Genomic DNA, 13,685 nt, shown 5'->3' on the forward strand with positions numbered 1-13,685 from the left:
AAAATGTTTTTTGGCTCTAATTCAGTTAATTATCATTTAAATTTAATGAAAATTACACCTAATGAAGATAATTAAGTGCTCTATTTAATTCTGCTTTCAAATTAACGCTATCTATTACGGTTTAAAAGATATAGCGATTTTAATATATGTATAGCGTTGAAGACACCCAGCAAGGGGCCATAGGAAATACATTGAAAGTTTATTTTGCTTGTAATTAAGTTAATTATCACTTAAATTTAATGAAAATTACACCTAATGAAGATAATTAAGTGCTCAATTTAATTCTGCTTTCAAATTAACGCTATCTCTTACGGTTTAAAAGATATAGCGATTTTAAGATATGTATATTGTAGAAGAAACCCAGCAAGGGGTCATAGGAAATACATTGAAAGTTTATTTTGCTTGTAATTAAGTTAATTATCATTTAAATTTAATGAAAATTACACCTAATGAAGATAATTAAGTGCTCTATTTAATTCTGCTTTCAAATTAACGCTATCTATTACGGTTTAAAAGATATAGCGATTTTAAGATATGTATATTGTAGAAGAAACCCAGCAAGGGGCCATAGGAAATACATTGAAAGTTTATTTTGCTTGTAATTAAGTTAATTATCATTTAAATTTAATGAAAATTACACCTAATGAAGATAATTAAGTGTTCTATTTAATTCTGCTTTCAAATTAACGCTATCTATTACGGTTTAAAAGATATAGCGATTTTAAGATATGTATATTGTAGAAGAAACCCAGCAAGGGGCCATAGGAAATACATTGAAAGTTTATTTTGCTTGTAATTAAGTTAATTATCATTTACACTTAATGAAAATTACACCTAATGAAGATAATTAAGTGTTCTATTTAATTCTGCTTTCAAATTAACGCTATCTATTACGGTTTAAAAGATATAGCGATTTTAAGATATGTATAGCGTAGAAGACACCCAGCAAGGGGCCATAGGAAATACATTGAAAGTTTATTTTGCTTGTAATTAAGTTAATTATCATTTAAATTTAATGAAAATTACAGCTAATGAAGATAATTAAGTGCTCTATTTAATTCTTCTTTCAAATTAACGCTATCTCTTACGGTTTAAAAGATATAGCGATTTTAAGATATGTATATTGAAGAAGAAACCCAGCAAGGGGTCATAGGAAATACATTGAAAGTTTATTTTGCTTGTAATTAAGTTAATTATCATTTAAATTTAATGAATATTACACCTAATGAAGATAATTAAGTGCTCTATTTAATTCTGCTTTGAAATTAACGCTATCTATTACGGTTTAAAAGATATAGCGATTTTAAGATATGTATAGCGTAGAAGACAACCAGCAAGGGGCCATAGGAAATACATTGAAAGTTTATTTTGCTTGTAATTAAGTTAATTATCATTTAAATTTAATGAAAATTACACCTAATGAAGATAATTAAGTGCTCTATTTAATTCTGCTTTCAAATTAACGCTATCTATTACGGTTTAAAAGATATAGCGATTTTAATATATGTCTAGCGTAGAAGACACCCAGCAAGGGGCCATAGGAAATACATTGAAAGTTTATTTTGCTTATAATTAAGTTAATTATCACTTAAATTTAATGAAAATTACACCTAATGAATATAATTCAGTGCTCTATTTAATTCTGCTTTCAAATTAACGCTATCTCTTACGGTTTAAAAGATATAGCGATTTTAATATATGTATAGCGTAGAAGACACCCAGCAAGGGGCCATAGGAAATACATTGAAAGTTTATTTTGCTTGTAATTAAGTTAATTATCATTTAAATTTAATGAAAATTACACCTAATGAAGATAATTAAGTGGTCTATTTAATTCTGCTTTGAAATTAACGCTATCTATTACGGTTTAAAAGATATAGCGATTTTAATATATGTATAGCGTTGAAGACACCCAGCAAGGGGCCATAGGAAATACATTGAAAGTTTATTTTGCTTGTAATTAAGTTAATTATCATTTAAATTTAATGAAAATTACAGCTAATGAAGATATTTAAGTGCTCTATTTAATTCTGCTTACAAATTAACACTATCTCTTACGGTGTAAAAGATATAGCGATTTTAAGATATGTATAGCGTAGAAGACACCCAGCAAGGGGCCATAGGAAATACATTGAAAGTTTATTTGGCTTGTAATTAAGTTAATTATCATTTAAATTTAATGAAAATTACACCTAATGAAGATAATTAAGTGCTCTAGTTAATTCTGCTTTCAAATTAACGCTATCTATTACGGTTTAAAAGATATAGCGATTTTAAGATATGTATATCGTAGAAGACACCCAGCAAGGGGCCATAGGAAATACATTGAAAGTTTATTTTGCTTGTAATTAAGTTAATTATCACTTAAATTTAATGAAAATTACACCTAATGAAGATAATTAAGTGCTCTATTTAATTCTGCTTTCAAATTAACATTATCTCTTACGGTTTAAAAGATATAGCGATTTTAAGATATGTATATTGTAGAAGAAACCCAGCAAGGGGTCATAGGAAATACATTGAAAGTTTATTTTGCTTGTAATTAAGTTAATTATCATTTAAATTTAATGAAAATTACACCTAATGAAGATAATTAAGTGCTCTATTTAATTCTGCTTTGAAATTAACGCTATCTATTACGGTTTAAAAGATATAGCGATTTTAATGTATGTATAGCGTAGAAGACACCCAGCAAGGGGCCTTAGGAAATACATTGAAAGTTTATTTTGCTTGTAATTAAGTTAATTATCATTTACACTTAATGAAAATTACACCTAATGAAGATAATTAAGTGCTCTATTTAATTCTGCTTACAAATTAACACTATCTCTTACGGTGTAAAAGATATAGCGATTTTAAGATATGTATAGCGTAGAAGACACCCAGCAAGGGGCCATAGGAAATACATTGAAAGTTTATTTGGCTTGTAATTAAGTTAATTATCATTTAAATTTAATGAAAATTACACCTAATGAAGAAAATTAAGTGCTCTATTTAATTCTGCTTTCAAATTAACGGTATCTATTACGGTTTAAAAGATATAGCGATTTTAATATATGTATAGCGCTGAAGACACCCAGCAAGGGGCCATAGGAAATACATTGAAAGTTTATTTTGCTTGTAATTAAGTTAATTATCATTTAAATTTAATGAAAATGACACGTAATGAAGATAATTAAGTGCTCTATTTAATTCTGCTTTCAAATTAACGCTATCTCTTACGGTTTAAAAGATTTAGCGATTTTAAGATATGTATAGCGTAGAAGACACCCAGCAAGGGGCCATAGGAAATACATTGAAAGTTTATTTTGCTTGTAATTAAGTTAATTATCATTTAAATTTAATGAACATTACAGCTAATGAAGATAATTAAGTGCTCTATTTAATTCTGCTTTCAAATTAACGCTATCTATTACGGTTTAAAAGATATAGCGATTTTAATATATGTATAGCGTAGAAGACACCCAGCAAGGGGCCATAGGAAATACATTGAAAGTTTATTTTGCTTGTAATTAAGTTAATTATCATTTACATTTAATGAAAATTACACCTAATGAAGATAATTAAGTGCTCTATTTAATTCTGCTTTCAAATTAACGCTATCTCTTACGGTTTAAAAGATATAGCGATTTTAAGATATGTATAGCGTAGAAGACACCCAGCAAGGGGCCATAGGAAATACATTGAAAGTTTATTTTGCTTGTAATTAAGTTAATTATCATTTAAATTTAATGAAAATTACACCTAATGAAGATAATTAAGTGCTCTATTTAATTCTGCTTTGAAATTAACGCTATCTTTTACGGTTTAAAAGATATAGCGATTTTAATATATGTATAGCGCTGAAGACACCCAGCAAGGGGCCATAGGAAATACATTGAAAGTTTATTTTGCTTGTAATTAAGTTAATTATCACTTAAATTTAATGAAAATTACACCTAATGAATATAATTCAGTGCTCTATTTAATTCTGCTTTCAAATTAACGCTATCTCTTACGGTTTAAAAGATATAGCGATTTTAATATATGTATAGCGTAGAAGACACCCAGCAAGGGGCCATAGGAAATACATTGAAAGTTTATTTTGCTTGTAATTAAGTTAATTATCATTTAAATTTAATGAAAATTACACCTAATGAAGATAATTAAGTGGTCTATTTAATTCTGCTTTGAAATTAACGCTATCTATTACGGTTTAAAAGATATAGCGATTTTAATATATGTATAGCGATGAAGACACCCAGCAAGGGGCCATAGGAAATACATTGAAAGTTTATTTTGCTTGTAATTAAGTTAATTATCATTTAAATTTAATGAAAATTACAGCTAATGAAGATATTTAAGTGCTCTATTTAATTCTGCTTACAAATTAACACTATCTCTTACGGTGTAAAAGATATAGCGATTTTAAGATATGTATAGCGTAGAAGACACCCAGCAAGGGGCCATAGGAAATACATTGAAAGTTTATTTGGCTTGTAATTAAGTTAATTATCATTTAAATTTAATGAAAATTACACCTAATGAAGATAATTAAGTGCTCTATTTAATTCTGCTTACAAATTAACACTATCTCTTACGGTGTAAAAGATATAGCGATTTTAAGATATGTATAGCGTAGAAGACACCCAGCAAGGGGCCATAGGAAATACATTGAAAGTTTATTTGGCTTGTAATTAAGTTAATTATCATTTAAATTTAATGAAAATTACACCTAATGAAGATAATTAAGTGCTCTATTTAATTCTGCTTACAAATTAACACTATCTCTTACGGTGTAAAAGATATAGCGATTTTAAGATATGTATAGTGTAGAAGACACCCAGCAAGGGGCCATAGGAAATACATTGAAAGTTTATTTGGCTTGTAATTAAGTTAATTATCATTTAAATTTAATGAAAATTACACCTAATGAAGATAATTAAGTGCTCTATTTAATTCTGCTTTCAAATTAACGCTATCTCTTACGGTTTAAAAGATTTAGCGATTTTAAGATATGTATAGCGTAGAAGACACCCAGCAAGGGGCCATAGGAAATACATTGAAAGTTTATTTTGCTTGTAATTAAGTTAATTATCATTTAAATTTAATGAACATTACAGCTAATGAAGATAATTAAGTGCTCTATTTAATTCTGCTTTCAAATTAACGCTATCTATTACGGTTTAAAAGATATAGCGATTTTAATATATGTATAGCGTAGAAGACACCCAGCAAGGGGCCATAGGAAATACATTGAAAGTTTATTTTGCTTGTAATTAAGTTAATTATCACTTAAATTTAATGAAAATTACACCTAATGAATATGATTCAGTGCTCTATTTAATTCTGCTTTCAAATTAACGCTATCTCTTACGGTTTAAAAGATATAGCGATTTTAATATATGTATAGCGTAGAAGACACCCAGCAAGGGGCCATAGGAAATACATTGAAAGTTTATTTTGCTTGTAATTAAGTTAATTATCATTTAAATTTAATGAAAATTACACCTAATGAAGATAATTAAGTGGTCTATTTAATTCTGCTTTGAAATTAACGCTATCTATTACGGTTTAAAAGATATAGCGATTTTAATATATGTATAGCGTTGAAGACACCCAGCAAGGGGCCATAGGAAATACATTGAAAGTTTATTTTGCTTGTAATTAAGTTAATTATCATTTAAATTTAATGAAAATTACAGCTAATGAAGATATTTAAGTGCTCTATTTAATTCTGCTTACAAATTAACACTATCTCTTACGGTGTAAAAGATATAGCGATTTTAAGATATGTATAGCGTAGAAGACACCCAGCAAGGGGCCATAGGAAATACATTGAAAGTTTATTTGGCTTGTAATTAAGTTAATTATCATTTAAATTTAATGAAAATTACACCTAATGAAGATAATTAAGTGCTCTATTTAATTCTGCTTACAAATTAACACTATCTCTTACGGTGTAAAAGATATAGCGATTTTAAGATATGTATAGCGTAGAAGACACCCAGCAAGGGGCCATAGGAAATACATTGAAAGTTTATTTGGCTTGTAATTAAGTTAATTATCATTTAAATTTAATGAAAATTACACCTAATGAAGATAATTAAGTGCTCTATTTAATTCTGCTTACAAATTAACACTATCTCTTACGGTGTAAAAGATATAGCGATTTTAAGATATGTATAGCGTAGAAGACACCCAGCAAGGGGCCATAGGAAATACATTGAAAGTTTATTTGGCTTGTAATTAAGTTAATTATCATTTAAATTTAATGAAAATTACACCTAATGAAGATAATTAAGTGCTCTATTTAATTCTGCTTTCAAATTAACGGTATCTATTACGGTTTAAAAGATATAGCGATTTTAATATATGTATAGCGCTGAAGACACCCAGCAAGGGGCCATAGGAAATACATTGAAAGTTTATTTTGCTTGTAATTAAGTTAATTATCATTTAAATTTAATGAAAATTACACGTAATGAAGATAATTAAGTGCTCTATTTAATTCTGCTTTCAAATTAACGCTATCTCTTACGGTTTAAAAGATTTAGCGATTTTAAGATATGTATAGCGTAGAAGACACCCAGCAAGGGGCCATAGGAAATACATTGAAAGTTTATTTTGCTTGTAATTAAGTTAATTATCATTTAAATTTAATGAACATTACAGCTAATGAAGATAATTAAGTGCTCTATTTAATTCTGCTTTCAAATTAACGCTATCTATTACGGTTTAAAAGATATAGCGATTTTAATATATGTATAGCGTAGAAGACACCCAGCAAGGGGCCATAGGAAATACATTGAAAGTTTATTTTGCTTGTAATTAAGTTAATTATCATTTACATTTAATGAAAATTACACCTAATGAAGATAATTAAGTGCTCTATTTAATTCTGCTTTCAAATTAACGCTATCTCTTACGGTTTAAAAGATATAGCGATTTTAAGATATGTATAGCGTAGAAGACACCCAGCAAGGGGCCATAGGAAATACATTGAAAGTTTATTTTGCTTGTAATTAAGTTAATTATCATTTAAATTTAATGAAAATTACACCTAATGAAGATAATTAAGTGCTCTATTTAATTCTGCTTTGAAATTAACGCTATCTTTTACGGTTTAAAAGATATAGCGATTTTAATATATGTATAGCGCTGAAGACACCCAGCAAGGGGCCATAGGAAATACATTGAAAGTTTATTTTGCTTGTAATTAAGTTAATTATCACTTAAATTTAATGAAAATTACACCTAATGAATATAATTCAGTGCTCTATTTAATTCTGCTTTCAAATTAACGCTATCTCTTACGGTTTAAAAGATATAGCGATTTTAAGATATGTATAGCGTAGAAGACACCCAGCAAGGGGCCATAGGAAATACATTGAAAGTTTATTTTGCTTGTAATTAAGTTAATTATCATTTAAATTTAATGAAAATTACACCTAATGAAGATAATTAAGTGGTCTATTTAATTCTGCTTTGAAATTAACGCTATCTATTACGGTTTAAAAGATATAGCGATTTTAATATATGTATAGCGTTGAAGACACCCAGCAAGGGGCCATAGGAAATACATTGAAAGTTTATTTTGCTTGTAATTAAGTTAATTATCATTTAAATTTAATGAAAATTACAGCTAATGAAGATATTTAAGTGCTCTATTTAATTCTGCTTACAAATTAACACTATCTCTTACGGTGTAAAAGATATAGCGATTTTAAGATATGTATAGCGTAGAAGACACCCAGCAAGGGGCCATAGGAAATACATTGAAAGTTTATTTTGCTTGTAATTAAGTTAATTATCATTTAAATTTAATGAAAATTACACCTAATGAAGATAATTAAGTGCTCTATTTAATTCTGCTTTGAAATTAACGCTATCTTTTACGGTTTAAAAGATATAGCGATTTTAATATATGTATAGCGCTGAAGACACCCAGCAAGGGGCCATAGGAAATACATTGAAAGTTTATTTTGCTTGTAATTAAGTTAATTATCACTTAAATTTAATGAAAATTACACCTAATGAATATAATTCAGTGCTCTATTTAATTCTGCTTTCAAATTAACGCTATCTCTTACGGTTTAAAAGATATAGCGATTTTAAGATATGTATAGCGTAGAAGACACCCAGCAAGGGGCCATAGGAAATACATTGAAAGTTTATTTTGCTTGTAATTAAGTTAATTATCATTTAAATTTAATGAAAATTACACCTAATGAAGATAATTAAGTGGTCTATTTAATTCTGCTTTGAAATTAACGCTATCTATTACGGTTTAAAAGATATAGCGATTTTAATATATGTATAGCGTTGAAGACACCCAGCAAGGGGCCATAGGAAATACATTGAAAGTTTATTTTGCTTGTAATTAAGTTAATTATCATTTAAATTTAATGAAAATTACAGCTAATGAAGATATTTAAGTGCTCTATTTAATTCTGCTTACAAATTAACACTATCTCTTACGGTGTAAAAGATATAGCGATTTTAAGATATGTATAGCGTAGAAGACACCCAGCAAGGGGCCATAGGAAATACATTGAAAGTTTATTTGGCTTGTAATTAAGTTAATTATCATTTAAATTTAATGAAAATTACACCTAATGAAGATAATTAAGTGCTCTATTTAATTCTGCTTTCAAATTAACGGTATCTATTACGGTTTAAAAGATATAGCGATTTTAATATATGTATAGCGTTGAAGACACCCAGCAAGGGGCCATAGGAAATACATTGAAAGTTTATTTTGCTTGTAATTAAGTTAATTATCATTTAAATTTAATGAAAATTACACCTAATGAAGATAATTAAGTGCTCTATTTAATTCTGCTTTCAAATTAACGCTATCTCTTACGGTTTAAAAGATATAGCGATTTTAAGATATGTATAGCGTAGAAGACACCCAGCAAGGGGCCATAGGAAATACATTGAAAGTTTATTTGGCTTGTAATTAAGTTAATTATCATTTAAATTTAATGAAAATTACACCTAATGAAGATAATTAAGTGCTCTATTTAATTCTGCTTACAAATTAACACTATCTCTTACGGTGTAAAAGATATAGCGATTTTAAGATATGTATAGCGTAGAAGACACCCAGCAAGGGGCCATAGGAAATACATTGAAAGTTTATTTGGCTTGTAATTAAGTTAATTATCATTTAAATTTAATGAAAATTACACCTAATGAAGATAATTAAGTGCTCTATTTAATTCTGCTTACAAATTAACACTATCTCTTACGGTGTAAAAGATATAGCGATTTTAAGATATGTATAGCGTAGAAGACACCCAGCAAGGGGCCATAGGAAATACATTGAAAGTTTATTTGGCTTGTAATTAAGTTAATTATCATTTAAATTTAATGAAAATTACACCTAATGAAGATAATTAAGTGCTCTATTTAATTCTGCTTTCAAATTAACGGTATCTATTACGGTTTAAAAGATATAGCGATTTTAATATATGTATAGCGCTGAAGACACCCAGCAAGGGGCCATAGGAAATACATTGAAAGTTTATTTTGCTTGTAATTAAGTTAATTATCATTTAAATTTAATGAAAATTACACGTAATGAAGATAATTAAGTGCTCTATTTAATTCTGCTTTCAAATTAACGCTATCTCTTACGGTTTAAAAGATTTAGCGATTTTAAGATATGTATAGCGTAGAAGACACCCAGCAAGGGGCCATAGGAAATACATTGAAAGTTTATTTTGCTTGTAATTAAGTTAATTATCATTTAAATTTAATGAACATTACAGCTAATGAAGATAATTAAGTGCTCTATTTAATTCTGCTTTCAAATTAACGCTATCTATTACGGTTTAAAAGATATAGCGATTTTAATATATGTATAGCGTAGAAGACACCCAGCAAGGGGCCATAGGAAATACATTGAAAGTTTATTTTGCTTGTAATTAATTAATTATCATTTACATTTAATGAAAATTACACCTAATGAAGATAATTAAGTGCTCTATTTAATTCTGCTTTCAAATTAACGCTATCTCTTACGGTTTAAAAGATATAGCGATTTTAAGATATGTATAGCGTAGAAGACACCCAGCAAGGGGCCATAGGAAATACATTGAAAGTTTATTTTGCTTGTAATTAAGTTAATTATCATTTAAATTTAATGAAAATTACACCTAATGAAGATAATTAAGTGCTCTATTTAATTCTGCTTTGAAATTAACGCTATCTTTTACGGTTTAAAAGATATAGCGATTTTAATATATGTATAGCGCTGAAGACACCCAGCAAGGGGCCATAGGAAATACATTGAAAGTTTATTTTGCTTGTAATTAAGTTAATTATCACTTAAATTTAATGAAAATTACACCTAATGAATATAATTCAGTGCTCTATTTAATTCTGCTTTCAAATTAACGCTATCTCTTACGGTTTAAAAGATATAGCGATTTTAAGATATGTATAGCGTAGAAGACACCCAGCAAGGGGCCATAGGAAATACATTGAAAGTTTATTTTGCTTGTAATTAAGTTAATTATCATTTAAATTTAATGAAAATTACAGCTAATGAAGATATTTAAGTGCTCTATTTAATTCTGCTTACAAATTAACACTATCTCTTACGGTGTAAAAGATATAGCGATTTTAAGATATGTATAGCGTAGAAGACACCCAGCAAGGGGCCATAGGAAATACATTGAAAGTTTATTTTGCTTGTAATTAAGTTAATTATCATTTAAATTTAATGAAAATTACACCTAATGAAGATAATTAAGTGGTCTATTTAATTCTGCTTTGAAATTAACGCTATCTATTACGGTTTAAAAGATATAGCGATTTTAATATATGTATAGCGTTGAAGACACCCAGCAAGGGGCCATAGGAAATACATTGAAAGTTTATTTTGCTTGTAATTAAGTTAATTATCATTTAAATTTAATGAAAATTACAGCTAATGAAGATATTTAAGTGCTCTATTTAATTCTGCTTACAAATTAACACTATCTCTTACGGTGTAAAAGATATAGCGATTTTAAGATATGTATAGCGTAGAAGACACCCAGCAAGGGGCCATAGGAAATACATTGAAAGTTTATTTGGCTTGTAATTAAGTTAATTATCATTTAAATTTAATGAAAATTACACCTAATGAAGATAATTAAGTGCTCTATTTAATTCTGCTTTCAAATTAACGGTATCTATTACGGTTTAAAAGATATAGCGATTTTAATATATGTATAGCGTTGAAGACACCCAGCAAGGGGCCATAGGAAATACATTGAAAGTTTATTTTGCTTGTAATTAAGTTAATTATCATTTAAATTTAATGAAAATTACACCTAATGAAGATAATTAAGTGCTCTATTTAATTCTGCTTTCAAATTAACGCTATCTCTTACGGTTTAAAAGATATAGCGATTTTAAGATATGTATAGCGTAGAAGACACCCAGCAAGGGGCCATACGAAATACATTGAAAGTTTATTTTGCTTGTAATTAAGTTAATTATCATTTAAATTTAATGAAAATTACAGCTAATGAAGATAATTAAGTGCTCTACTTAATTCTGCTTTCAAATTAGCGCTATCTATTACGGTTTAAAAGATATAGCGATTTTAAGATATGTATATCGTAGAAGACACCCAGCAAGGGGCCATAGGAAATACATTGAAAGTTTATTTTGCTTGTAATTAAGTTAATTATCATTTAAATTTAATGAACATTACAGCTAATGAAGATAATTAAGTGCTCTATTTAATTCTGCTTTCAAATTAACGCTATCTATTACGGTTTAAAAGATATAGCGATTTTAAGATATGTATAGCGGGGAAGACACCCAGCAAGGGGCCATAGGAAATACATTGAAAGTTTATTTTGCTTGTAATTAAGTTAATTATCATTCAAATTAAAGTGCTCTATTTAAATCTGCTTTCAAATTAATTTCCCCTAACCTATTCTATCCTCCATTCCCTCTAACCTAACCTATCCTTCATCCCCCCTAACCTAACCTATCCCCCTTCATCCCCCTAACCTAACCTATCCCCCTTCATCCCCCTTAACCTAACCTATCCTTCATCCCCCTAACCTAACCTATCCCCCCTTCATTCCCCCTATCCCCCTAACCTAACGTATCCCTCTAACCCCCTACATCCCTCCTATCCACCTTCATCACCCCTAACCTAACCTATCCTTCATCCCCCCTATCCTAACCTATCCTTCAGTCCCTCTAACCTAACCTATCCTTCATCCCCCTAACCTAACCTATCCCTCTTCATCCCAACTAACCTAACCTATCCCCCATCAACTCCCATAACCTAACCTATCCCCCTTCATCCTCCTAACCTAACCTATCCCATATCCCCCTTCATCCAACCTAACCTAACCTAACCTAACCTACCCCCTCTGTCCCTTCATCCCCTCTAACCGAACCTATCCACCTTTATTCCCCCTATCCCCCTAACCCAACCTATCCCCCTACATCCCTCCTATTCCCCTTCATCCCCCTAACCTAACCTATGCTTCATTTCCCCTAACCTATTCTATCCTTCATTCCCTCTAACCTAACCTATCCTTCATCCCCCTAACCTAACCTATCCCCCTTCATCCCCCTAACCTAACCTATCCTTCATTCCCTGTAACCTAACCTATCCCCCTTCATCCCCCTAACCTAACCTATCCCCCTTCATCCCCCCTAATCTAACCTATCCTTCATTTCCCCTAACCTATTCTATCCTTCATTCCCTCTAACCTAACCTATCCCCCTTCATTCCCTCTAACCTAACCTATCGCCCTTCATTCCCCCTATCCCCCTAACCTAACCTATCCCTCTATCCCCTACATTCCTCCTATCCACCTTCATCACCCCTAACCTAACCTATCCTTCATCCCCCCTATCCTAACCTATCCCCCTTCATCCCCCCAAACCTAACCTATCCTTCATCCCCCTAACCTATTCTATCCCCCTTCATCCCCCCTAACCTAACCTATCCCCCTTCATCCCCCCTTCATCCGCAAAGAACAGCAAGGGTCCGCAAGAAACCGCAAAAAACGGAAGGGTCCGCAAGAAACCGCAAAATAACCGCAAAACACCGCTAGGGTCCCCCTTCATCCCCTCTAACCTAACCTATCCCCCTTCATTCCCCCTATCCCCCTTAACCTAACCTATCCCCCTACATCCCTCCTATCCCCCTTCATCCCCCCTAACCTAACCTATCCTTCATTTCCCGTAACCTATTCTATCCTTCATTCCCTCTAACCTAACCTATCCTTCAACCCCCTAACCTAACCTATCCCCCTTCATCCCCCTTAACCTAACCTATCCTTCATCCACCCTAACCTAACCTATCCTTCATTCCCCCTAACCTAACCTATCCCTCTATCCCCTACATCCCTCCTATCCACCTTCATCACCCCTAACCTAACCTATCCTTCATCCCCCCTATCCTAACCTATCCTTCATCCCCCTAACCTAACCTATCCCCCTTCATCCCCCTAACCTAACCTATCCCCCTTCATCCCAACTAACCTAACCTATCCCCCTTCATCTCCCCTAACCTAACCTATCCTTCATCCCCCCTAACCTAACCTATCCCACTTCAATCCCCCTATCCCCCTAACCTAACCTATCCCTCTATCCCCCTACTTCCCTCCTATCCACCTTCATCACCCCTAACCTAACCTATCCTTCATCCCCCTATCCTAACCTATACTTCAGTC

The sequence above is a fragment of the Phalangium opilio genome, unplaced genomic scaffold (genome assembly GCF_054372755.1).
Source record: "Phalangium opilio isolate 3A_F unplaced genomic scaffold, DU_Popi_V2 ptg000105l_1, whole genome shotgun sequence".
Lineage (NCBI taxonomy): Eukaryota > Metazoa > Arthropoda > Arachnida > Opiliones > Phalangiidae > Phalangium > Phalangium opilio.